Below are 27,899 nucleotides of genomic sequence, written 5' to 3' on the forward strand. Positions count from 1 at the left end.
AGCTGTGAAATAATAGGCGAGGGGGTGGGTGAGGTGTAAAGGGAGGGGCTGTCAGGTGTACAGGGAGGAGGGGTTGACCAGGTGTAGTGGAAGATTCGGCAAAGGGATAGATGCGGTTGGCAAGTGACACAAGCATGGACCAATGTAGATTGTCATAGATTCACAATTTAAATATGAGCATGATTACAATAACCCAGGAGTGGGGGACCTTTTTAGCCTGATGGGGTCTTTCCATCGCTTACCGAACCCAATTTGAATCCTTGCTTCTGAGAACTGCTCTTGAAGCTTTGCCACTTAACCTAAGTGCTGTGAGGAAAGTACTACAGATACTTGCAGCCTCACTGAAAACATACATGAGGTGTGATGTGTTAAGCACAGCAACAGTGAAGGACCAGCACAGCAGCCACAAACACCTCTGATCAATTTTCACTTCAGCCACGAATTTACTAAGGGCCCTCAGAGGACCCTTGAACTGCAATTGGGGACAATACGACAGGGAGTTGAAAATATTACCATAATGCAGTGCTTGGAATGCTTCAAATGCATTATATTCGACACTAGACGTTATCAAAGTAGTGAGTCATTATGAGTAAACTACATAATAGTAGTAAACAGAAGTCCTAACCTTTATACTTATTTATTGAATTCCCTTCCTGCCGAAGGAGCCCTGTCTGTAACGCTAGGAATATGTAACACTAAAATCCTTACCAAGGAGATGCCTGTGAAATGTCTCTTAAAAATTGCATGGATAAAATAAAACAATTGAAACCAGGTCATAAATCTGTTTGATCTACATCCCTTCAATGAAGAAGTCAAGTTGTATATATAAATATGTGTGTGTGTGTTTTTGCCCCCCCCCCCGCCCCCAAGCAGTTCACAGACAAACAACTAACTTACAAAAACAGGAAAATCATAAAACAAGTCTGAGGATCAAAAAGATCCCTGCATTGCAGGGGGTTGGACTAGATGACCTTCGTGGTCCCATCCAACTCTATAGTTCTATGATCAGAGAGCATCAAAGGCATGTTTAAATAAAACCGTTTTAGCAATCTTTCAGAAGACCAGGGGCTTAGGTGCCACCTTTGAGAAGACCCTGTCCCACACATTACAGCACATACAATAAGGTGGAACGGAGGATCCCCAGAACATTTTAACAGGTGTGTGCAGGCAGTTTTTCAGATTTTCTGGACCCAAACCATATAGGGCACAACTGACACACTGAATAGGGTTCTGAAACACGGCAAGCAAAAGGCAACCACAGAATGTACTACAATACAAGAAGATTTGATATCCCGCTTTATCACTACCCGAAGGAGTCTCAAAGCGGCTCACATTCTCCTTTCCCTTCCTCCCCCACAATGAACACTCTGTGAGGTGAGTGGGGCTGAGAGACTTCAGAGAAGTGTGACTAGCCCAAGGTCACCCAGCAGCTGCATGTGGAGGAGCGGGGACGCGAAGCCGGTTCACCAGATTACAAGTCTACCGCTCTTAACCACTACACCACACTGGCTCACACCAAAGCATGTGATACAGTTATGTAATTAACTATCCCTTCCCTTTTCCCATTTCTAACTTCATAAACAAATTCCACTGTAGTCCTTTCCATGCAAACTACAATTAATTTTTAAAATACCCTCCAAGTTTCAGCAACTTGCCTGTTCCTGAAGTAATTAGACAGAGGCAGAAGATGCAGAACGATTTAAGATGCACACATGCAAATTATCAACTACAACTCAAAAGATACGATGTTGACTATAAGTGGAGAAGGATGCTCTAGAATGGTGACTCCCGGGGGAGGGATGATGGTGGGCTGCCCATCTCCATCAACTGGCGGCTGGCCAAGATAGTTGCATGGTGTTTAATGATAGCCAGACACAAGTAAATCAGATGAGGCTTTTGGCTGGTGGAAGGAGACAAAGAATGACGTGGTCTGACAATGTGGTTTTGTGGGATGAAGGTAGACTTTAATGGCACGTCCTATGTCCAGGGAGTACCATGCCTTTTTGGAGGCGTGAACTGGAGATGGGCAGAAGGATGGAAGAATGAGCTCTTCTTGCTGGCAGTGGAATTGGGAGAGTACCTTTGGTAGGAAAGATGGACTGGTATGAAGAATCACTCTGTCTCTATGGCAGATGCAACAATGCTGCACTACTGAATGTCCTGAGCTTGTTCTTCCCAAGGAGGACAAACAAGAGCCAGCTGACAGAGCCAGCTAAGATGCAGCAAACACACAAAAACACATGCGTCTGGTGACTAAGTAGCTGGCATCCCCTCCCAAGGCTTGGACTCTGAGCTGGATGGTTGGAGCAACAGCATGGCCATGCTTCCGCCAAACTTAAGTACCCATACCTGACAACATGCGCACAAGCAGCCTACAACCTCCCCTACATGAAAGTTGCCTCTTCCAACCCCTCCTGGTCCTTGGGAGCAGCGGGGAAGCGGATGGAGGGAATTCTACCAGCCCCCCCCCCCCCGCCGCTCAGGAACACTATCTTTCTCTTCCCCTGCTGTGTTCTGCAAAGTAATGAGTCTTTAAACACTCTATATAACTCTGATTCATCACGCCACTGTCATTGTAAGGCTGATGGTCAGAGTCAAGGTCTTCGGAGGAAGTAGAACTCATGGGTTGGGGTCGAGTTCCCCTATCCTGGAGCTCAGGGGACGCAGAGCCTCTTGACTGGGACTAAGGACCTTTGTGGGAATATTTGATACTTGAAATATTTGATATTTCGTCTGAGATGGAGCTTGTTCTTGTCTAGCGCTGGCAGGGCCGTCTTGAGCATATCCGGCGCCGTGGTGCAAAGCTCCCTCCAGCACCCCACCCCTTTCCCAGTGTTTTTTAGGGAGGGTGGCGCTGCTGGTGGGGCTGGAAGAGGCGGGCAACAGCTGGAGGGCGGCTCCTCCAGCGGGGAAGAGGCGGAAGCTGGCCGCGGTGCCTCCTGGCTTAGCTGGCCGCTTCGTGCCGCGGTGTGCCATGGCAGATGGAGGCTCCGGGCGCGGCGCTGCATTGGCATGGCAGGGGCAGCGAGCTGATGCCAGGAGGTGCCGCGTCCAACCTCCACCTCTTCGCTGGCGCCCTCCAGAACTTGGCGCCCTGGCACCCCGCGCCACTACCCTCTATGGGTAAGATGCCCCTGAGCGCTGGGTGTATTTTGCAGAGGTGCAAGAGAGTGCCTAGGAGCTTCGGAGGTGCTGTGGGCATAACCCACGTCTCTTGCTACACTAGTAGAGCCTCCTTGAGGCAGCGAAATAGATCTGGGTGATCATCAGGAGCCAAATAAGCAGTGCTCTCAACCTGGGTAGGACAGCTGCTGGATTGCTTTGGGAGATGTGAGGATGCCAGTCTGAGCTTCCTGCATTACATGCCCTGGAGGAGATGGGTAAAGTATGACAAATTCTGTGGAAGAAGAGCTGCCTTGTTATGGATCTGAAGTCTGCCTTATTGGTTCCTTTCTTCATCAGACTCTGGTTCGCCTATCTCCCTTCAATGCAGGGGATTGGTATACCAAATACATGGCAGGGGAGAAGTCAGAGGGACACCTGAACTGGCCTTTAGACCTATCATTAAGAATTTTGCTTGATGGGAGGGGAGGGAGACATCTCCCCAAGTTCAAAATGGCAGGTGGACACCATAGTTTTTATAGCTGAGGAACTTGCAAGAGGGCAAAGCCCTGGTTTGCAAGGCTTGGAAGTTTGGCTGCTGTTAGCCGCTGCTTAAGGGTGGAAGTAGACTTTATAAGAGCTTTCTGTATGCTAAGACATAATTTAATGCTGCAGAGCAGGCAGGAAAAGATGCAGCATTTGAGAGGCAAATATAGCATTAAGGAAGTGCTTGTTGGGGGGGGGGGAGCTCAAACAGAACGAAGAGGAAGGATACAGGAAAAACAGGCAGAGAGGGGACAAGAGGGGGATCTAAACTATGCATTGGGGGGGGGGGGACATAGAGGAACAAAGGCCCAGAATGGGAAAAGGCTGAGGGGAAAAGATGTGAGAGACAGACATGTTTCTAAATGGTTATAAACGGACGCAACAAAGACAAAAGGAGGTGAAATAAGAAAACAAGGAGAACCACAGGCCTGAAAGTTGAAGAGGAGAAGCCAGGAGTCTCGGGAAAAACAACTGCTTTCTGTGAGGCAAAGATTAAAAAAAAACTGGCTCAAGGTGTGCGGGGAGGAGCCAAGATGGAAGTTTCCTCTTTGTTTATTTAAGCTTGAAATGTTGACTATTGACCACCAGATGGTGCCCGATTCCCAATCAGGCTACAGCTTCTCACAGGATCTCAGAAATAAAGGGATCTCTACATCATGTACAAAGGACTAAGGAAGACAGACCTCCCAATGTTATCCAAAAGGGCACCCAAAACTGTACAGGGCTTTAAAAAGATACAAACAAGCACACTGAGGTATGTTTGGGATTGGACCACCAGCCAGCAGAATTGTAGACCACAAGGGTCATCGGGTGCAACTTCCTGCAATGCAGGCATCTTTGGCACAACGTGGATCTTGAACCTGTGACTCAGAGATTAAGAGTCTTGTGCTACTCCAGTGTTGCAGCATTGCTGTAAGGCACCCAGAGTGGCTGGGGAAACCCAGCCAGATGGGTGGGGTATAAATAATAAAATTATTCGAAACAAAATAGAGAATTCTTTCCAGTAGCACCTTAGAGACCAACTGAGTTTGTTCTTGGTATGAGCTTTCGTGTGCATGCACACAAAAGCTCATACCAAGAACAAACTCAGTTGGTCTCTAAGGTGCTACTGGAAAGAATTCTCTATTTTGTTTTGACTATGGCAGACCAACACGGCTACCCACCTGTAATAAAATTATTATTATTGGTAGTAGTAGTAGTAGTAGTAGTAAGAAATGTTCCAGTGTCTGGTCCCTGCTTGTAATCTAGAAGCAGCACTTTGGACTAACTGCACTCTGAAAGTAACATAATCTAGAACTGGCTGACCACCACATCCTTAAACCGATGAGTGCTTCTATCTGCGTAGCTGCTTGCAGTCTCTGGGAGCTTGTGTCCAGGAGCTCATGACCAGGACTTGTAAACAGGGAGTTCTGTTTGTAAGGGCGATTTGTCGTTGAAATTTTACTCAGTATTGATCCAGAGTAGATTCCAATGTATAGTTAGCAGAGTAAAAACTTAAAAAAACATTGCAGGATTCCCGAAAGATAGACCAGAGGCAATTGTATTTCATCCAGCAGAGCTTTACTGCTACTGAAGGCAAATGAGGATAATGGTCACAAATCCATTCAGGATTGGCACTGTCCATAAGAAATCCAGTTGCAGCAGACTTTACTTAAACTTACAATAACTTATAATAAGTCTAAACCAGGCTTCCTCAACCTCGGCCCTCCAGATGTTTTGAGACTACAATTACCATCATCCCTGACCACTGGTCCTGCTAGCTAGGGATCATGGGAGTTGTAGGCCAAAAAAAAACATCTGGAGGACTGAGGTTGAGGAAGACTGGTCTAAACCTTAACACTGAGCATACTATGTGCAGAACACCACACCAGAAGGAAAAGAGATAGAAAGAGAAAGTGAAACCCAGGCTCCTTCTGGCCTTACTTTTATAGTCAGCATGCCCTTGACAGAAAGAGATAAGAGAACCAGTTTAAGCCAGCTGTACTCGGCTTCTCTGAAGAAATAACCCAAACATCATGAACCTTCTGCTTGTTTCTTTCACACACGAGAAGCATCCAGGACCTTCTTGAATTAATTAGAATAGGAAAGATCTCTACACATCAGATCAATACTTTCTGCACTAAGATGGTGTACATAAGATCAGGAAACATGGGACAGCAAGGGAGCTGAATCGACACCTGTGCCATGCTTGCCTTCCTGCGCCTGAGAATGTGAGAAATTACACCTACAGCAATTGCAAGCTGGTTGCCTTGCAGGAAGAGAAGGTCCATCAACTTGAGGCCCACCTATCGACACTTTGAATCATCAGGCAAAACGAGGAATTTCTTGAGAGAGCAGAGTGGACTGTCCTGAAACAGTGACATGGGGGTGGGGTGCCTCTAGGGAGGAGGAAGATTGCCCAGTGCAGGAGAGGAACCTCTGGAGGAATATGACACACAGAAACAGGACTGTCAGGAGTCATGTTGTGTCACTGGAGCTGCAAAATCGACCTTGGACACTGCCTCTGGGCCAGAGGAGCAAGGGCAGCCGTTGCTGACCTCAGAATACACCCAGGTGGCTGTGGAAGGGGCAGTGTACACAGAATGATTCCTGCCACTCCCCCAAGGAGGAAGAGGTGTCTGTTGGTGGTAGGTGACTCCCTACTGACAGGTGAGCTGAGATTTAAGAAGGGCATGTATAAGAAATGGAAGAAAGGGGAAATCATGAAGTAAGATTAGCCAAAGCTCAGAATGAGATCTTGTTTGCAAGAGAGGTTAAAAATAATGAAGGCTTTCCCCGCCGGCTATGCTCAAACCAAAAGGAAGAACGTGGAAGTAGTAGGTCCTCTGTGTGAAGACAGAGAAATGCTGTTGGGTGACAAGAGAGAAGGTGGAACTGCTCAACCCCAACTTTACCTCTGTCTTCACCTAAAAGGAAAGCAGTGCTCAACCTGGTGATAACAGAATAACCGATGCAAGGAGGGAGTTGTAGCCCATGATGGGAAAAGAGGTGGCAAGGGAACTCCTAGCTACTTTAAATTAATTCTTATCTCCAGGGCCTGATGAGCTGCAACCAAGGGTACTAAAGGAGTTTACAGATGTAATCTCAGAGCCTGTCTATAATCTTTTATAATTCTTAGAGAACAGGTGAGGTCCCTCCAGAAAGGAGGTGGGCAAATATTGTCCCCATCTTCAAAGGGAGGGGGGGGGAAGAAGACCCAAGTAACTACCAACTTGTCAGCTTGATACCAGTAAAGGTCCTAGAACAAATAATTTAAACAGCCAGTCTGGTGAGCACTTAGAAAAGGATGCTGTGATTACTAAGACTCAGCATGAGTTTCTCAACAAGTCACGCCAGAGTTACAAGCTTGGTGGATTAGGGGGATGTGATGGACGTAGTGTACCTGTATTTTGATTTCAACAAGGCTTTTGCTAAACCCCTCATTACATTTTTGTGAGGAAGCTGGTAAAATATGAGCTAGACAAGGTTCAGTGGATTTGTTGCTGGTTGACTGACCAAACCCAAAGAGTGCCCACTAATGGTTCCTTATCATGGCTGGAAAAAGTGACACAGGGTTCTGTTCTGGTCCTGTTGTTGTTCAGCGTCTTTATAAATGACTTGAAGTAACTGAGGAGATGCTCATCAAATCTGCAGACTTGGGACGGTAGCTAATACCACAGAAGACTGAATCAGGATTCAAGATGACCTTAACGGACTGGAGAACTGGGCGCAAGCTAACAAAATGAATTTCAACAGGGACAAATGTAAGGTTCTGCACTTAGGCAGGAAGAACCAGCTGCACAAATATAAGATGGGGGACACTGAAAGCTACAAAGATAGAAACTGCAGGTGCACCATGCCTAAAATTGAGGGTAGTTTGTGTCTCCTTATGCCAGTGCAATAAAATAATTTGTCCGCAAAATACTGCATGTCTGTATGTATGCCATCTGCCATGAATGCTTTAGTTGAGATTCCTGCATTTCAGGGGGTTGAACTACATGACCTTTGGGTTCCCTTCCAACTCTACAATTCTATGATTCTAGGTGCATTCTTCTGGGGAGGGGGCCCATAGCTCTCATCATCAAAGGGGTTCACGATGCAAAAAGTTAAGAGTGATTGCCTTATGCCTACTGAAAAGATAAAATTCAGAAACGGGGCTAGTGACCAGCACAAGCCGATTCACAAACAGGGCTGGACTTTGGAAGTGGGTTCTATTAGATTCAGCCTGATTTTCTCAGAAGAGATTAAAAGTACTGGCTTTAACAATAATACACAGCTATAAATAACACAGAATTTCTTTAGCTAAGTCAATACATCTACCGTTCTGTTAAAAATAAAATATAATAATAATAATAATAATAATAATAATAATAATAATAATAATAGCATTTTTGAGCTAAACAGCCCTTATCTCAGTGGTTCTCAAAGGGTGTAGCAGGGAGAGGGTGGCAGATGTGGTACAAAGATTCCAGGACAATCAAAGAAACATTTAAACATTTCAGTGGAGCATAGTATCAATATATATATATTTTAATTTACAGACTATTGATAGATATCCTTTCAAAACCAAGCACTGCTAGGAGTTGCTTCTTTTTGTTTTCCAATGTACTTCTTAGCAATAAACGAATTCGGCGTGGTGCAAGCACATTTTTATTCTGAAAGTGTGGCCGAGAGAAAAAAGTTTGAGAACCACTGCATTATTATATACAGAGAAAGCAATCGCGCTTCCAGACAGGGCTAGCTTTTTAGAAAACCATAACAAGAGCTTATAATTCAACAAACGTAATTTTGCCGTTACCTCTTAAGATGCTGCTCCAAGTCCAAAAACACTTTCATGACTATTCAGTGGAGGACTTGTCCCTGGAGAACTGACAGTTACCGTACATCAATCTCTATTTTGTGTCCATTGGTTAAGTGACGGTACATCCAGACAGCAAAAGAAACACACAAGCATGAATGCTTTTAGGATTAGCGGTTATCATACAAATTGAATCTGGCAGTGCCTTATTTTAAAAGGAATCTTTTTTTTTATAAAAAAAATGCCTGCTAGATGCTTCTATTCAAAATTTGCCGGTTACGGCCAGCAGAAAGAAGGAAAGGTAATGCCATCGCAGAGCTTGAGATCACATGTTACCCTCTTACATAAAGCATCAAGAGAGATTAAAAATCTTCCTGATCAGCATTTCACCTCAACAGTTACAAGCCAGCATTTTCCTGAACTCCACTTCTGATGAATCACTCTTCTCAGCATCAAAGACACACGCCTATTGTTCCTGCTTGCCTTATTTCACAGAAAAGGGTTTTCGGTTGGACTGATCTCTCATCAACGTGTTTTAGTAGGGCCAACAAAAGCTCTCCTGCCCTCATTTCAAAACAATCTAGTCGCTCAGTTCTCTTTTCTCAAGCACAGAAAGCTGGAATGGGGAAGCGACAGACAGCCGAACTATCAATCCTGCATTACTGGAAGAGAGAAAGATGAATCTCGCCACTGCAAAGGGTATTCAAAAGCAAACTTGTTTCTCAGAATTCCCATTTAGCTCAAGGACAACCACAAGGGCAGGATTAATTAGAAAAGCCTTCCTCACCAACTTTTATTGTCTGGTAATTAGCAGACGCTGCCGTAAAGCTCTTTCAGGGGCTTTGGTTGGGAAGGAGCGTACGGCATTAAGAAGCTTAACGGTAATAATAATAAGCAATGTCAATTATACTCTCTTCCGGACAGAAAATATCACATCAGCTCAATGAAACCTAATGCAATAGCATTCACATTCTAAGACAGTTCTTTCGATGCAGCTTTCTGCTGGCAAGACGGCATTGCTGTTTTTAAACGTAGCTTTTGACTAACAATTAACTCGTCACTTAATATTGCCATTAACATTCATTCTCTCCATGGAGTACTGCAGATCTATGGGAAATTGGTAAGAACATCATATAGGCTTGTTCTGCAGTTTGCAAGTTGATGCCACATCGTATTTTCCTCTCTCCCCTGGAGGTCCCTTGCATTGTGATTTGTAAGAAACAGCAAGTAACACAGAGAAGGGAAATTTTCAACACTGTGTATGTAGCTTACTGATTTTCCCCTGCTACGGTTGGCAGAGACAGAGGTAATAATAATAATAATTAATAATAATAATAATATTTGTACCCCGCCCCTCTGACTGGGTTACCCCAGCCACTCTGGGTATCTTCCAATGTATATGAAAACAACCACTAGACCAAATATATCAGTTGGAAAATGGGTGTGCGTTTACAATTGTTTATTATATATTATAATTTACCAATTGTTAGTAGCCCAGAAGAGAAAGCTTTAACATTGCCCAAACAGGTTGTTGCATGTACTCATTATAATAATAACTTTTGGAAATGGGTTCACTAAAGGCTGTAACACTAAACATGAGGAGGATTAGTGATTTGATAAAAAAAAAAGAAACACCCAGAATATACGTGTGTGTGTGTGTGTGTGCACAATGAAACCACAAATTGCCTTTTTACAAGAAATACACAAACCCCCTATAGAAAGCAAACTCCTCAGTGCTAGTTGGTTTCAACATCAATTGACAGCACTAGGTTCAAGGACAGGGGATAGCAGTCATTTTTGACAAAAGGAATGAACTTTAAAATCCACTCGATACTGAAAGAAAATAATGGCAGAGATTTTTATTATTATTATTAAAGGGACAATGAATGGCAATTTAAAAAAATAACTGAAGCAACTTGGCTTTATTCAAAAGGTTTAATGCAAATACACTACTGACATGTGTCTGACCAAACTGCGGGAGGCAGTGGGAGACAGGAGTGCCTGGCGGAAGAGTCGGACACGACTAAACAACAATGCAAATACAATGAATTTGCTGAGGGAGAAGCTATAATAGGGGGGCGACTTCAACTTTAATGTATGAGGGCGCCACCTGGAGGAACCTTTTGAAAGATAAAGACAAAAAACCCACAAGACACATACAAATTACCGGTACTTCTCAGAATTTGCCTCCTTTTTTTTCTAAATTGTATACATTGCAATCCCCAAATATTTTTTTAAAAGAAACTTTACCTATGCCAACACTTCTGGGTTGTTGTTTTTTTAAAATAAAAAAAAATCAAGGAAACATTTTTATCATACATGGTCTGCCTATATAACGACCGCTCTAAGATTGTAGCTGTCCCCAAACCATTCAAAGATCACCTGAAGGTAGGAATTTTTCAGCCAACCTCTCTGATTAATCAGGATGATAAACCATTTACGTCAGTGTTTGTCAACAAAATTAAGGTATTTTCACACAAACTGACAAAGCTGGTTCTGTCCCCTGTTGAAACATCACTGAACCAATGAGAAAACATTTAAACAAAATTGAACGGAGTAAACAGATAACCTCCCCACTTGTAGCCAAGAGCTTAGGATTTCCTCAAGGCCTCCGACTACTTGGAAGGACGCTTCTTGCTAGCTGTCCTATCTAAAATGCAATTTGCCCCAAAATTCATACACGTTTTGAAACAAACATACGCCAAAGTTTTGGCCACAGTAAGAACAAACAATATAAATTCATCCCCAGAGAGGCTTTGACGGGGGACAAAGCAAAGCTGTCCATTCTTTCCCTTTTTGTTCATCCTAGCTTTAGAACTGTAAGATTGGACTATTTGCTGACGATTTAATGGTTATGATACCTGAATCTTTGAACACGGAAGCAGCAATAGTTCAAAAGCTGAACACCTATGCAACATTATCAAGACTGCAGTTGAATCCAAAACGCATCCACAGAACTCAAAAGCACTAGAAACTATCACACAAAGCTTATATATTGGGCAATAAATAGCACAAGAAACCTTAACAGACTCTGTTCACAAACCTATCCCCCTGTATGGCAGACAAGTCTTCAAAATTTGAAAAAAGGAAGAAAAAAAGAGCAAAACCCATTTTACCTTCCTAGACAAATTAGCAACGGTAAAAATTGTGATCCTACCAAAACTGCTTTTCCCCCCTATTCCAATCACTCCAACTTTGGATCTCACTGAACGAGATGTGAAAATGGCAGAAAAAATAAATTCATCCATTTTTTTTTCTGCAAAAGACCCAGAATAAATGCCAAACTCTCATCCCACCCCACAGATGAAGGAGACTCAAGCACCCCAAACCTTGAGCCATATTTTATTGCTAACCAGGTAAGACATGTCATCCCTTTTATTTTAAATGATACCTCTAAATTTAAGTCAGTGACTGTTCTTTGTTGTGGGATGTGACCAAGGAGAGTTTTCATGAGGTGTGAGATAAGCTCAGCTTCATTGTCAAGACCAGGCATAGGCAAACTCCAGCCCTCCAGATGTTTGGGACTACAATTCCCATTATCCCTGACCACTGGTCCTGTTAGCTAGGGATGATGGGAAATGTAGTCCCAAACATCTGGAGGGCCGGAGTTTGCCTATGCCTAGTTAAGACCAAGGTTGTGGGTTTCCTTTGAAACTACATTGCTCATTTTTCTCCCCTTTAGATCATAAGCTTCGAAACTAGTGACAAACTTTAAATTGACCCATAGGTGGCACTAATTGACAGATTACACACACAAATCAACCAAGAGGAAAAAAAGAAGAAAGAAAAACCTGATTTGGAATCCTACTTTTTCAGTATCTCTCAATCTTTTCTATTAAAGCAAACTTTCACTTTCTATGTTGGCAACCACTCCTTACCATCCTATTGTAGACCTCCTGTGTTCCTCCTTCGTACACAGAGAATATATCACCCAATTCACTCAGTGATCTCCAACCTAGCTCTCATTTTATTTTTCATAAATGACCCCGCTGACAGTAATAGCATTAAGGAAGCATCCCTAATTAGAATTGAGTGAATCCAGAGAGGATTAATCCCCAGATCTTCAGAAAATTCACTACTCTGCAGACAGTGAAATAACTGATGTCCTGTCTAAAATACTGGGGGGATCGGTATTTTTTAATTTGCTAATTTAAAAGTACACAATAGTTCTATTAAGCAGGTTCTGCTGCAATGCATGACAATTGCACACGGAACTGTAGAGTTTCTAAACCAAGCCGAGAAGTAAACTTCAGAAGACACCGCGTATTCTTGCTGCCATTTCATTGCTGTGTGCTATGGGGTTCCAGACTAGTGCTACTTTCAGAATGATTTCAAGCTGCCCTATATATTGGAGAAGCGGGCACACCTGCTTTTTGGTCTTCCGGGTGCAAAACCTGAAGACAGGATGCCTCCATCTTGCTCACAGTGGAATGCATGTGCACCAGAATCAGCTCCTGCAACTCATATATCTCACACCTGCATCTTGCAAGAACAATCATGCAGGGTCTTATTTTAGTCAAGCTGTCAGACACAACACGAGCAGTCGGAAAGGTGACTGTGCGCAGTCGAAAAGATGGGGGGGAACTAGACAATCTGTTTAAAAAGCAGGCAAGGTCCCTCGAAGCCATGGACTCAATACTCAGTAATTCATCCATGAAAACAGATTATTTACTTTTGCTTTATTGGAGGAGCGCTACAGGTCCCCTACCAACACTAACACAAGAGACAAGAGAGCACTTCAGCTGGGTATGAGAGGCAAAGGAGATCTGCTTAGTGGGCCAGACAGAGAAATACTACTAATTATTACATTCTTTTCGGCTTTGCTAACTAAACTTCTCCTTCTACTAGTCAGGCCTTTCAGATCGACCAGAACAATCACTGGCCTTGACACTATTAACAGACTATCTATTATTTTATTTTTTTTATTTTTTTAAAAAAACCTTTTAAAAAAGCTTCATTCATTTGTAACTAGATTCTGCAAACAATACAAAGCAGAGGCAGACCATCCTGCTGATTGCAGAGCAAACTGAATACAACTGCCACTCTGACTCTGGCTTGGCACTGGTCTGGTGCAAAACTTATTGCTGCTTTGTTGCGGAATATATACCATTCATGTCTTATTTGAAGGTATTTTCAGAAAGCATATACAGTATTTCTGTAGATCTGTTGAGATTTTAGTAGAGCAGGCGATATCGGAATACACTCAGGGCACAACCTTCCTTCCACTTCACTGCCCTTCAGTTTGCCTGGAGACCTTGAAATCAGCCTACTTAGTTCAGCCTGTTGGGCCAAACAGCTGTCAGTCTCAGAGTCTCTGAGCTTGCTATCAATTGGAAGAATAAGGGTTGGAGAAAGAAAGATGAGGAACCTGGAGGCCCTGAAGAAAGAGTTGGTGTCTGTCCTCTTCTCCCCCCTAAATTGACGGAAAATTAACATGGGATCATTGTAAAAAAATTAGGAGAACCAGGGGCTGAAGAGATGAGCAAGAAGACACTCAAGGGCAGAGGAGAATAGCAATTGCTGGAGGAAGTTTTTGGACTTCCTTTCTGGCTAAGACAGAAAGCAGAAGCCAAGGTCTGTGCCTGACACTGTACAGGGATGTTTTTAGTCGGGGGTAAGGGGTATCAGAAGGTCGGAGGTTCAAATCCCCGCGACGGGGTGAGCTCCCGTTGCTCGGTCCCAGCTCCTGCCAATCTAGCAGTTTGAAAGCACACCAGTGCAAGTAGATAAATAGGTACCGCTCCAGCGGGAAGGTAAACGGCACTTCCGTGCGCTACTCTGGTTTTGGTGTTCCGTTGTGCCAGAAGCGGCTTAGTCATGCTGGCCACATGACCCGGAAAAACTGTCTGAGGACAAACGCCCATCATCATCACAAAAATGCTTATGGACAGCATATACTGATTTGAAATTTAATGAATCAGTGAGGTATGGATTGAAAACATTTAATGAGCCAACGTGACAGTAATGTATAATTAATGCTAATTATGACAATTTTATAACATTGTGCATAAAGTTATTTTACAACCTTTAATTTCTTTCAAAGTTTATTATTATGACTTGTTAAAAAAAAACCAATTAAAAGTATTTTTTTTTAAACAGTGATGGTGTGGTTGTTAACAATACAAGGTTTGTAATTTCAGAGTGGTACAAAAAGCACAGCACTGCAGCTATGCATCATCTGTCAATATGTCAACAAGAACACATTACTGACATTCTATGTCAAAGCCACTGATGTGGTGGTTTCTATAAAATCTTTTTGAAATAGTTCTTGCCCCCTTTGGGTTGCTGTTTTGTTTTGAACAGGGGGAAGCAGATGCACTTTTTAACAGGCTTCTGCCCTTTTATTTTTTAAAACATGTTTTTGTTGAAAGATTTTCCGTAAGTAACAAAATTACAATCAGTGTCTCTGTTTTTAAAAAATAGAGTCCTTCCTACAAGTTGTGCCCTCTGATCTCTTGCTCTGCCAGCAAAAATAAGACATCTGTCCATGTGATGTTGGCAAAAATGCTCCACTCAAATACAATGCAAAGAATGAAAGTTTAATGTTTCCCTCCCCACTTTCCCTCCTGATTTTCTCTTTCTCAAGTTTCTCCCCACCTCTTTCCCCCTCAGCCCCACATTGCCTACAACAAAAAAGTCTCAAAACTGTGAGATTTTATTGTCAGCTAATATGAATTCCCTTCCTCTTCAGTTGTTAAGAGCTGCAACCAATATGGCAACAAATGATCCATTTCTGCCAAGAGCATCATTAACATAAAAAGTGATGCAAGCAAATTTTTTGTTCCATCTGCAGAGACGGAACCAACATCTTGCTAGGTCAACCATTAATGAGGCTAGCATTTGGGTTTCTCTCTGCTAGAATAAAATTAATCCACCAAAGCAGAGATCAACCTACCTACAATTTTGGACAAATTTAATCTGCCGTTAGCAAAAACACACAAATAAATAAGATTCTTTCGCTGAACGTCCTTGGGACAATTCAGGAAGACTGAATGCAGAGCGAAATAAAATGTGGGTAATCTGTGCTAGAGAAGAGCTGCAGTATTTTTTCACATCCTGCTAAAAAATGAAAACAGGTGGAAACAGGGATATCAAAGAATGCATCCTGGGGTGTCCACATATCCTTTATTCTCTGCACCAACACAGACCTCTGAACCGCTTTGATATTAGCACTTTCTCTCTGCTCACTCCATAAAGTATGCACTCAGTTCTCCCTTCCCATTTTCTTTGTTTCGTTTCCCTACATTGTAACAGTGCACTCCTAACCACATCAGCTCAGAAGTAAGTCTTACTCAATTCATTAGGGCATACTCCCAGGTAAGTGGGGGACAGAGCTCAGCTTGGTATTTTAGCATCAGTACACAAATCTGCCTGCCACCAAAGAGTGAAACTATGTGCCACCATTCACACCAAATAGCAGGGATAGCATAACACCGTCCATGCTCTGGTAATCTCTAGGTTAGATTACTGCAATGCGTTATACATGGGGCTCCCTCTGAAAATGTTTCGGTACAGAATTCAGCGGCCAGGTTGCTCACCGGGGCAAGACAATTTGAGGTTTGGCCCGATTGCCAATTACGTTTTCAGGCCCAATTCAAAGTGCCGGTTTCTCAGGTCCTAAATTGCTCAGGACCACAATACTTCAAATACCACCTCTCCTTATATGAACCAACCTGGACCCCAAGACCACCCTCTGAGCCCCTTCTTTGCGTGTCTCCTGCACGGGTCCAGAGGGTAGCAACACAAGCCTTTGCTGCAGTGGCTCCCCATGTGTGGGATGCAATCTCACCAGGGAGATTCACCTGGCACCTTGGTTACGTATATTTAGGTGCCAGTCAAAAGCATTCCTCTTTTTCCAGTTCTTTGGCTAATTAAACAATTTATGGCCTCTTAAATTGTAGGGTGTGTGTGTGTGTGTGTGTGTGTGTGTGTGAACTGTTTTTGTTTGTTACTGTGCTAAGGGTTTTGTGGTTTTATATTGTAAACCACCCTGTGATCCTTGGATTAAGGTGGTATAGAAGAAATAATAGTAAGGAAAACAAAAACAAAAACAAAACAATAACAGCAGCAGCAGCAGCAGCAGCAGCAGCAGCAGCAGCAGCAGCAGCAACAATAATAATTCCAACAACCCAGATCACAGACCAGGGGTCTGCAATTTCTTTTAGCCGCGGGCTGGTCCACTGTCCCTCAGACCTTGTGGTGGGCCGGAGAAGTGGCATGGGGGGAGGGGAGCTGGAAGAAGAGGGGAGGGGAGTGAGTAGTCCTCCTCCCCCCCCCCTCACCCCCAGCTGCTGAGCTTACGTTCTCTGGGGCTGCCGCCGCCACCGGCACCGCTGCTGCTTCTTGTGGGTAGGCAGAGCAAACTCATCCACTCTGCTCTCTGGCCCACAGGAGCACCAGGGCAGCGGGAGGAAGATGAGCGGTGCGAAAGAGCTGGCTCCGGAGAGGGGCTGCTTAAAATGGCACTCACCCAGCCCCCTTCCTCCTCTAGGCAGGGCGGGGAGAAGCCAGGAGGAGGGAGGGAGGAGGTGCCGCCGCGGTGTGAGGGAGGGAGAGGGGTGGAAATGGAATGGCACCGGGGGGGGGGTGGAAATGGTGCAGCCCGAACGAACAGAATCCCCCCCCCCCAAATCCATGGACCTTAGTTTGCTGACCCGTCACAGACCTTTACAGGAAGTCAGAGAGGGACTTCAACAACTTGCTCACTGACAACTTGCTCACTGACAGGGACTTCATTGGAACAAATGAGAACTCCCCCCCCCCCCAATCATCCTGCTATCATGCATCCAACAAGCAGTTTTCTACACTAAATTAAATACAGTACTTCTTTTTGTGCCTTGGATCTGTCATGCTATTTTTCACTTTGACATGAAAAAAATATTGGTGCCAACTGCATTGTGTTTCCATAAATCCAAGGGTAGAAGAGCAACATAGTGGTAGCGACTTGAGCAGCCCTTTTACGTTCCCACAAAAGTGTGGGAAAGGACTGCAAAGAATGGGATCTGCAGATTGCGAGCACATGAGACCTGCCCAGTGAGATTGCTGGAGCTGTCAAAATAATCAGAACGAAGCAGAATGGCCTAAACTTGTCAATTAGTGATGAGCCAACTTATTCTGATGGGGAGCTTTGCTTTCAGTTTTCCTCCCAATTCATTTTGTCAAGTCACCCGCAGTTTAATGAGGTGATCCTATCAAAGCCTGGAGGACTACTGAGCAAAACTGTAGCCGATTACTAAATGGGTGGACTCCTGCGCTTCCAAAACACCAGCTCTGTGTAGCTGCTCTCAGTCTCTGGGAGCTGGCAAACAGGGCCAGTAAACTGGGGCAATTGAGAAGGATTGGTGGAAGAGGCAGAACGAACTGAGCTTGTGTCTTTGGGAGTAAAACTGGTTGCTTATCTAAGCTGTTTGGAGGGTTGCTTGTGTACTTTTGTGTGCGTCATGCTCTGAGGGGGAGGGGACTACTGCTGAGAGGAAGTAAGTCAGTAATCTGGTTGGGGTGGAACTAGCAGCCCCCAGTTCTACACTGCTGGGAGATTGCAAACAGAGGCGTTTGCAAGGGTGTTTAGTAGGGGAGAGATGGAGTACTGCGTCAGGAGTACATAGGAGCAAGAGACATGGCGCTGCAGTGACCTGCAACACCCATGTTTGTTTGCTTTCCTACCTGAGGAAGCACACAGCTATGCCTGCAACAACTGCCCCACTGGAAGAGAAAGTACAACTGCCTGACACAGTTTGAGCTATCAGGGAAGATGTTCTGGGCAGAGCAGAGCAGGCTGTCCCGGGAGGGCAAAAGACGGGGGGGTGCCTGTAGGGAGAAGGAAGATCACCACATGCAAGAGGCGTTAAACACGTGTGAGGATGTGGCACACGGAAGCAGGACTGCCAGGAGCTGTGCCGTGTCACTGGAGCTGCACAATCAATTCCAGGCTGTCCCCTTGAACGCCGATTCTGGGCCAGAGGAAAAAGGACAGCAGCTGCAGGCCTCAGAGAGCACTGAGGTGGCTGTAGAAGGTGCAGTGCACGGAAGGATTCCTGTTCAATTCCTAGAGGAGGAAGAGACATTTGGTGGTGGTAGATGTCTCCTTTCTGAGGGGGACAGAGACAGCAGTGGGTGGAGGTAACAGGGTGTCCAATGAGGTCTTCCAGGTGCAAAGATTCATGATGCGACAGAGAAGTTGCCAAGTCTTATGAAGCCCAATGACCCCTTCCGATTCATGTGGGTACAACTGATACTGCCACACACAGCCTCCAATGTATAGCGACGGACTATGAGACTCTGGGAAGGAAGCCTTGGGGCGTAGGTGGTCTTTGCATCACTTCTTCCTAAAGTCATCACTAAGGAAGAGAGGCGGGGAACACCGGAAGTAAACAAGTGGCTGCACAGGTGGTGTGGTCAGGAAAGGTTTGGCTTCTTGGGCCACAGTCTCCCTTCCATGAAGGAGGAGTTCCGGCAAGAGATGGGTTGCACCTCACAAGCAGTGGGCAATAATGTGTTTGCAAAGAGTCTCGCAATCAACTAAATCCTGAAGGGAAGGGAGACAATATTTCAGAGGACACAGGGACACCAAATATTGGGGACAATATTGATTGTCAGGGACTGGCTGAACACCAAGGAGTGATGGTTGGATACGGACAAGTGGGCACTAGAAGAGGGGTTGGAGACCGGCTTGGAAGAAGGAATCGGTGACCAGGGGGTGGGCTGTAACAGCCAGGAGATGAGAGTCAGCCACCCATGTGGGAATCCCTTGCAGTTGAACACAGTGCCTGGAGACAATCAGTCAGGCCATGTATTTACTGCAGAATGAGAAATAACTGCTGGAAGGAGCGCAGAAAGAAGAAACTCCATGGCACACCAGTTCCAGCTGCAACAAAACATGTCTCTCCCATATTGGTCACCACAGCCACAGCAGGCGCTATAACTCTCCAATGCTTTAGACTTCACACCCGAAGGCCTGCTCTTCCATTGTCTCCCGAGACAGACAGATATCAACCTATTAAATCCAATTTACAGGGTGGCAGCTGTGATATAATAGGCATTACTGAAATCTGGTGGGATGAGACTCATTACTGGAATGTAGTAATTGGAATGTATTAATTCAAAAGGAATAGATCAAACAGGGAGGAGCAACAGCAGTATATGAAAACAATGTGTACATCTGTGTTGAGGTGTTGTTGTCTTTAACAATCAAGTGCTATGGTTAGGATCATGCTATGTAAGGAATGACTAGGGATCTTGCATAAAGTTATCCACAGCTTGTTGTGAACTACTCTTGTAAACAGCCATGTTGGGGATTGGTCAATGGAGACTGATCAGCCAGAATAGTGTAAAATGCGGATTAAACAGCCATTGTATCTGACCAAGTTAGAGAAAACACACTTAAAACCTTACATAGATAATATTTGACCCTATAAAAATGCCATCTGATCAATGCTCAGATATTGTTGCTGTGCTAGAAGAGCCAAGGTTGTATATGTGATAAGACTTGCACTACGATTTATAGAGTCTGGATTGCAGTCAGTCTGTTTGATGTATGCCACAATTGGTTTTATAACCTATTTTAATAAATTAACAGAATGACCTTTCCCACCAAGAACTGATCGCATTTTTACTGGTTGCAGATCATCTACTGATTGTTCAAAACTGTAAGGATTTGGATAATTTGCAGCTGTCTGCTTGGAGTTTGGCTCTTATGGAAAAACTGATCAACAGTACTGACTGGACAACAAACAAAAATGATTTTGTAGAAATATGGTATGCCTCTATAGGATATGTATCAGGGAAAAAATTCCAACATGCAACATCTGGCCACACATGCCCAATTGTGTGGCGGGATATATTTGGCTGATGTCCATACCTTGTTCTCATGTGGGATGTGGAGATGTTTATTGTATGGAGAATTCTCTGTTATAAAAACCAAGAACACATTACATTCTTGCTTGTTCAGAAAAACATAAAGAAAAAACATTTAACAGTTCACAGAAACACATAGCATTTACATCAACATGCAAGTTAACCTATGCAGGTTTACCTGTCTGATATATAGGGCAATTTAGGAACATGAGCACAAATCAGATTAACTTTTCCTAGCTCTAATTTACGCAGAAACACACACACACACACACACAAAATTTATTCCCCATCTTCTGTGTTTTAAGACACAGAATCGAACCACACTCCATAAAAGCAGTGCATGATTAGGTGAACAACTATGTAACTTATGGCACTGGACAATTTATGTACTTTTAAAAAAAATAACAAAGGGGACTCAGGAAATGTTCAGTAATAAGTAAAAAGGAATTATTTTAAAAAAATCTAACCCCAAGGGAACTTAATGAAGATAAAGATTTTTTTTTTCCAGTGCAAACGTAAGCCAGATTTGTTGTACATGAACCATTTGGGCACAAACGTGAAACTTTAAAATTAGGGTATATACCGAATGTAAACCAAACACTGGTTTGTGTGTGTGTGTTTCTTGAGTTTTCATTCATAAGTAGCAGGAGGGTCAGGCTTTGTATTGTTTAGGTAATTGCTATCAGTCCCACAGCTGCATAAGGCTTTTTCAAGTGATTTCCAGTAATTCACTATCAGTAATCTTACACATACCGTTTGGAGTACTATGCATGCCATTCATTTCAAAGATGTGGAGAGTTTTTTTGTGCGTTTTTTTTTTTGGTTTTGTTTTGCATATGCCATCCCACTGAATTATGGCCCCTCACCTTTGTACAAAGAAAAAGGGGATATATATAAAATTTGTAAACCAATCAATCCACAGTGGTAACACAAAAAGGTATCATAACGGAACTAAAAATAAGGGAGGTACTGCAAAACTATAAGGGACTAAGAAAAGATAAAGGGAGAAAGGTAAGTAGAAAATAAAAACAAGAACCAAGACAACTAATAGATTAGAAAAACTACAATATATTTGCACTTGTTCTAAGTAAGACACACATCTCTCTGCATAACAATTTGCACAGGAATCATGAAATCTGATAACTTGTAATTTTGAGTTGGATTCAACCAGCTGGATTCAACCTTGAGCACATATTACTACAGTGGAACCCCGGGTTACGCATGCAATCCGTTCTGGGTCGCCGTGCGTAACACGGGCGTGCATAACTCGAATGCACGTAAAAAAAACCCCGAAAAACCAGAAGTCGCGCGATTTGAGCGCTTCTGCGCATGTGCGAAGTGCGAAAAAGCGTTTTGCGCATCTGGTGGGTGTGCGCGTTCCCAAAAACACTTCCGGGGGGCGCGAGTGCGTATCCCGAACGTACACAACATGGAGCGTACGCAACATGAGGTATGACTGTATTACATTTTTAAACTTACCTGCTGTTTGAAACCGTAACTACCATGCTCTCAGGAGCAAAGACAAAAGCTACAAGTTACAGGTAGGTTGCCGTGTTGGTCTGCCATAGTCAAAACAAAATAAAAAGTAAAAAAATTCCTTCCAGTAGCACCTTAGAGACCAACTAAGTTTGTTCTTCGCATGCACACGAAAGCTCATACCAAGATTTTTTTAAAAAAATTATTTTGTTTTGTAAAAGCTACAAGCTAAGTGGCAACAAGCCAAAGAAAGCCACAACACTGCACTACAGGATCTGGTCTTCACAGAACACAAAGCACAGAAGAAGAGGAGTTTGGAGTTGATATCCTGCTTTATCACTACCCGAAGGAGTCTCAAAGTGGCTAACATTCTCCTTCCTCCCCCACAACAAACACTCTGTGAGGTGAGTGGGGCTGATAGACTTCAGAGAAGCATGACTAGCCCAAGGTCACCCAGCAGCTGCATGTGGAGGAGTGGAGACCTGAACCCGGTTCACCAGATTACAAGTCTACTGCTCTTAACCACTACACCACACTGGCATAGTCCATCTCAATCCCTAACCATAATTCAGAAGTTTTGGCCATATATGCCACATTAAAGCTTGGATAGCCATGTTCTACCTGAAACAGAACAAAGATAGATTTTTGGAGTATAGTCGTACCTTGGAAGTCGAATGGAACCTGTCCGTTTGACTTCCAAAATGTTTGGAAACCAAAGTGCGGCTTCTGATTGGCTGCGTGAAGCTCCTGCAGCCAATCGGAAACCCCGCTGGACGTTCCAAAAGAACGTTTGAAAACCGGAACACTCACTTCTGGGTTTCCATTGTTCGGGAGCCGATGTGTTTGGGAGCCAAAGGAGTTCAAGATCCAAGGTACGACTGTAGTTTGCCACAACCTCAAGCAGCTTTTGTCGAATCTTCCTCATGCTAAGCCCTAAATGCTCTTGCAGCTGCGCAATACAGGGACACGCAGCATTATGGAATTGCAATGTCCATGGCTACTTCACCTCTGAATTCAGTTCAAGTGAGAAGCATCTGAAGGCCTCTACAAAGGTTAGTTGCATCACGGTGGATGACTGAGGGCTATATCTGCAGAGCCCTTGGAGAGGCATCTTGGTACTGGCACAGACCAGCATCTAAGCGTTTCACTATTCAGGCACACAATTTGCACTCAACCCACCCTTCACAGATTCCAACCTGCAGCTGATAAATCAAACAGTTGAAAGACAACATTCCCCAACGTAATTATTACGTAGAACAGATTAACATGCTTTCCAAGCAGCATTTCCAAAACTACACCTGGGAACAGAATCACCAGAGAATTCGGCCTAAACCAGAAAGCCTGATACTGTATAATAGCTCAGGAAACAGAGGCTTGTTAAACAGAATTCAAAATGCAACAAAACAGCATGCAAGTATTTGAAATGAGTGAAAAGCAAGCTAACAATACCTTTGAGATTTTAGGAAACAAAACTATGGTGTCAGAAAAGCATTTACCAGTTAGAAATACTTTGCACGACCACGTTCAAGAACAGCAATGACAGGAGTGTAAAAACCTTACAGATGCCACGGGTTTTCCTTAATCTAGCACTATCTGAGCACCACACATTGATGCTTAGGTACACAGGCAGCAACTGCTTAAGGCGTGCCCAGTATGAGGCCTTGGGAGACCTGGGCTTAGATAATCCGGAGCATGCTAAAAACATTCCTGTTTAGACAAGCCTGTCCAAAATGCTTAAGATGGTTAAGGTAAATTTTAATCTGTTTTATTATTTTATCTTTCATATGTTTTAAAGTTGGGTTGTAAATTTGTATATTATTTTATTTTACTGTTATATCTTTTGTAAACCACTTTGAGGTGTTTACAATCAAGCTGTGAATAAATAAAAATAAAAATAAAATATCCAGCGAGATCTTTACTGAATCCTACTGAGCAAAATCCTTGAATGGAGTCAACGAGCTTTAAACCTAGACTACAATGCATGTAAACTATGATTCAGCTATGTCCACCCCATGAATATTAATCAACACATGGAACCAATTTATTTTTTTTGCATTACAAGTAAACCGTATTACAGTCTCCTGCAGCCTGTACATACAATAACAAATCTCAGAATCTGTGTGTGTGTGTGTGTCCCCCCCATTTATAAACTAAGGGTTGTATTTCACGCTGCTTACCCCAAAAACTGTTCCATATTTTGAGGTTGCATGGGGAAAGGAGAGGGGGATTTCTGTTGCACAAGTAGAAGTCTGTTGCACAAGCAGAATGGCAGCATTGGATACAAACCCTAGTCATATAATCTTTTAGATGAACTAATCATAAAACTTGCTTGCAAAAAGTTAGTCAAGTAAATTTTAAGTTCTTCAAATTTCTTCTTATTCAATCCCCTTATACAAAGCAAAGCACCACCTTCCAAGTTTAAGTGCGCCAAATTGCAAATAAAACCGCACAGCTCTACAGACCAACCAAAAAGCATGTTTTATCTGGCTTTAAATATTTATTAGCAGTAATCCAATTACTCTGGTAGTAGTAACCTCTAGTCACCTTGCACAAGTGAGAGCTCCTTAAGTATTTTCAAAATGTTGCTTGGAGTAATAAAAAAATCTTCCACTCCCAAACAGTGGCAAGCATGAAACACTGCTTAAAACACTACATGCTTTGTCCAATATCTGATCTTATTTTGGACAATAATAAAAACCATGATGCCGTTCGCTCTGGAGACTAAAAATGGGTTTCAGAAGAGACAGATTTCTTTAATTCTTCAGCTGCTTGCTATCCTCGCTGTTCTTCCATACAAAGGTCCAAGTCCTCCAGGACTACAGTTCTGCCTTTACTTATTTATTTCTGGTGGCATTTCCCCCCGCCCTAGTTCCAGGAAGAGCAAAACACTTAAGGAAACCTGCTCAGTACTGTTTGACAGTGCTACCCAGTCATGCTATCAGTATTCTTCAATTTGGATTTAGCAGATTCGCTATCGACTCATTTTATCCCATGCTCTCCGTAACTTCTTCAGATGTTTATCTTCTATAGAGAACTCAAATAAAGATGGTGAAATGCTGCTTTCTTTACATGCAATCAGAAATTCCCCAAAAAGTTAATTAATTCTAGCAAGATGGTACACGTCCACTGAAGAGTACAGTGTCTTAATTAATAGTTCAAGAATGCACATATTCTTGCTCTAAACAGGGGCTGTATAGAAAACCATGACACTTCATAAAACTGTTTGTTTTAGACAAGCCTAGCTCTCTAACAGTAACTTAACATCTGGACAGTAGATTTTACATAGGAGATCACAATATTCTCTTGATGTATTTATTTACCACCAGAAGAGACTGAGCAAGCCAAGCCGTGACTAGGTACACTATTTGAAACAAGAAAATGTTGTGTTATTCCAATGGATGTACTAGTAATGCAAGGTTACAAACTGAAACGTCACATCAGAGATAAATCTGGGACATAAAAGCTCACGAAACTGGGAATCTCTGCAACTGATAGAAAGTTCAGACACACTGTTGTTCTTGAAAATGGCGATCATCTCTTGCAAACAAGGCTTCAAATGTTTATACTGTCATTGTTCAGAGGATGACCACAATTCCATGTTACTGAAATTTTATTTCACACAAAATTACCTCTCCTATTGATAGTCTTCAATCTCTGATCTCTAGGCTGTAGTCTCGAAGCGGATTAGTGATCTAATCACACATTCCCTGAATATGATATACTCTTTGATTTACTTGAGGCTGGATTTTATTTCCATGCATATGTACAGTAGTATACTTTCGTGAAATGCCAGATTGAAATGCCTGTAAAAAGAGGAGCCACCAGTTCTAGAACCACTGCTAAGCATGCAACTGAATAGTTTGCCTGTGTTTTAAAGACATATCATTTTGGCATCCATAATCGTGGATTCTTCTCGCTAAAGGCCTACTAAACTGGCAAAGCCACATTGCACTCCTATAGAAGAGGGGTGTTTTGGGAGTGGGGAAAATATAAATCACAAATATAGCTGCAACAATACGTAAAGGGCTACTCTGTCCTTAGGAAATCACCTCTAGAGCAATTCTGTGGTTTTTGCAATACTGGTAATCAAGTACTGGTATGTGTTGGCTTGCATTATTTTCTTCCACAAACAAAGCATCTTTACGTACCTGCTTGGCTCAGCCAGACCGCCCAGATTTTGCTCTAGACATAATTAACTTTGGCAGTGCCTCTTCATGGGCATACTACTGTGCAATGTTAAGACTCAGTCACTCTGTATCTGTTGAAATATTAGCATTCATTTTAGATCACAAAAAACAAGGTTACAAAAAAAACCAAAACAGAATGAGGGGAAAGAAATCAGAAACAGAAAGGACTAAAGGCCTAGTCCAGATCAAGAAAACACATGAAGCATCCCCACAAACTTGAGAGCCAGCATGTTGTAACATGACAAAAATGTTGCACGCAGGTAATGTGGGTTAAATACTTGTTCACCATGAAACCCACTGTGTGACCTAGGAAACGCTCTTCTCTCAGCCTAACCAAGGACCACTGCAAAATTAAAGTAGGGCAACCACCATGAGATCTTTTCAGGAAGGCCAAGATACAACTATTTACTTCATGACCCTATTTGATTTTGGCTCGAGAGTCTGTTAAGTATAAAAATATATTGCTTTCTCTGGATCTCTGCTTCATACGCACATTATTTTGAGTATATAAACCAGAGAAAAAGTAGTTCACTAGCATTTTATGTCTGCACATCTTGTCTTTGGTAAAGTCTAGAAAGCTTGCCGTGATAAATCTGCTACAGCAAAACACAAAGAGCCTGGTGGCGCCTCAAAGACTAACACGATTTGTTGCAGCATGACATTTTCTAGACCAAAAGCCACGTCATTTGATGCATCTCTGATCCAGAAAAGATCCTGCTACAACAGTCGCTCTTAAAACCTTAAGGAGCCACAAGATTCTTGTTAGCAGGGCCATACCAGCTCCCAGGAAGCTATAGGCAAGTGACCCCAGGGCCAAATTTCTCAAAAGTGCCTCCCCATCATAGCCACATACCCAGCCTGCAGGAGAACTGACTCAAGAGGCTGAAACACCTTGCTACTATTTCCAAACGACACCTAAGCAGTGCAATGACAACTACTCATGGAGGTCCTTGTGCAATTAAGAGGGTAAGGAGGCCTAAGTTGTAAGTGTGAGAAGAAGGGTTTGGATTTGATATCCCGCTTTTCACTACCCAAAGGAGTCTCAAAACGGCTAACATTATCCTTTCCCTTCCTCGCCCACAACAAACACTCCGTGAGGTGAGTGGGGCTGAGAGACCTCAGAGAAGTGTGACTAGCCCAAGGTCACCCAGCAGCTGCATGTGGAGGAGTGGGGAAGCGAACCCGGTTCCCCAGATTACGAGTCTACCGCTCTTAACCACTACACCACACTGGCTCTCCAGAATAGAAGACTTTCAACCATACACTCTTAGGGCTCTCAGGAAATAAAAGGAAAGCTAGCTGAAAAGATCCTCCTTTAGTCAGTTTCCTGATCAAGCTTTTAAGACATCCTTCCAAGACACATCGAAAGCCTTTCAGAAAATAAAATTTCCCACCAGCCATTTACTACTACTGTGTGGGAAACAGGGTAACCATGATAACCCCTTTTGTATCTCCACTCGATGTAATTGCTGTATACTTATGTAGGAAATGCCTCTGTACCTTGACTTTTGATTTTGATTTTGTTTTTTCCTGCTCTGCATGCTTTTGGGGGGCGTGTGGGTTGTAGTTACCTGTTTTGGAACCCTAATAATAATAACATTCCCACCAGCGACACTAATCAAAATTAAACAACCGGTTCTTATATACCTGCCACCAATGCCTGATCTAAAATTCAAAATCATGAAGTAAAATTTGCAAAGGGAAAAACCCTGTTTTTATTGAGGATCAGCTAAAAGTTTTGCAGCTTTTTTGCAAAGGGAAAAGCCCTGGTTTTTTTGAGGATCAGCTAAAAGTTTTGCAGCTTTTTTTGCAAAGGGAAAAGCCCTGGTTTTTTGAGGATCAACTAAAAGTTTTGCAGCTTTTTTTGCAAAGGGGGAAAAGCAAAGAGGAAAAGCCCCGTTTTTATGGGGCTCAACTCACATTTCTGCAGCTTCTAAAGGAAAGGGAGCCTTTTCTAC

At 43.1% G+C, this 27,899-nt stretch overlaps 1 protein-coding gene across 2 annotated transcripts in view; it reads right to left on the reverse strand.

Moving 5' to 3' along the window:
• Positions 1–27,899, reverse strand: part of TSC22D1 (TSC22 domain family member 1) — a 50,807-nt gene that overhangs the window by 7,919 nt on the left and 14,989 nt on the right. Inside the window, exon 3 of one of the 2 annotated variants that reach the window (XR_004426579.1) lies at positions 25,882–26,012. The exons of the other annotated variant lie outside the window; for it this stretch is intronic. The gene's annotated coding sequence lies outside the window, so the exon portion shown is untranslated. Of the gene's footprint in view, positions 1–25,881; positions 26,013–27,899 lie in introns of those variants that run through there. 2 annotated transcript variants of the gene reach the window in all.

Source organism: Lacerta agilis, chromosome 5 (genome assembly GCF_009819535.1).
Source record: "Lacerta agilis isolate rLacAgi1 chromosome 5, rLacAgi1.pri, whole genome shotgun sequence".
In the NCBI taxonomy this organism is placed as follows: Eukaryota; Metazoa; Chordata; class Lepidosauria; order Squamata; family Lacertidae; genus Lacerta; species Lacerta agilis.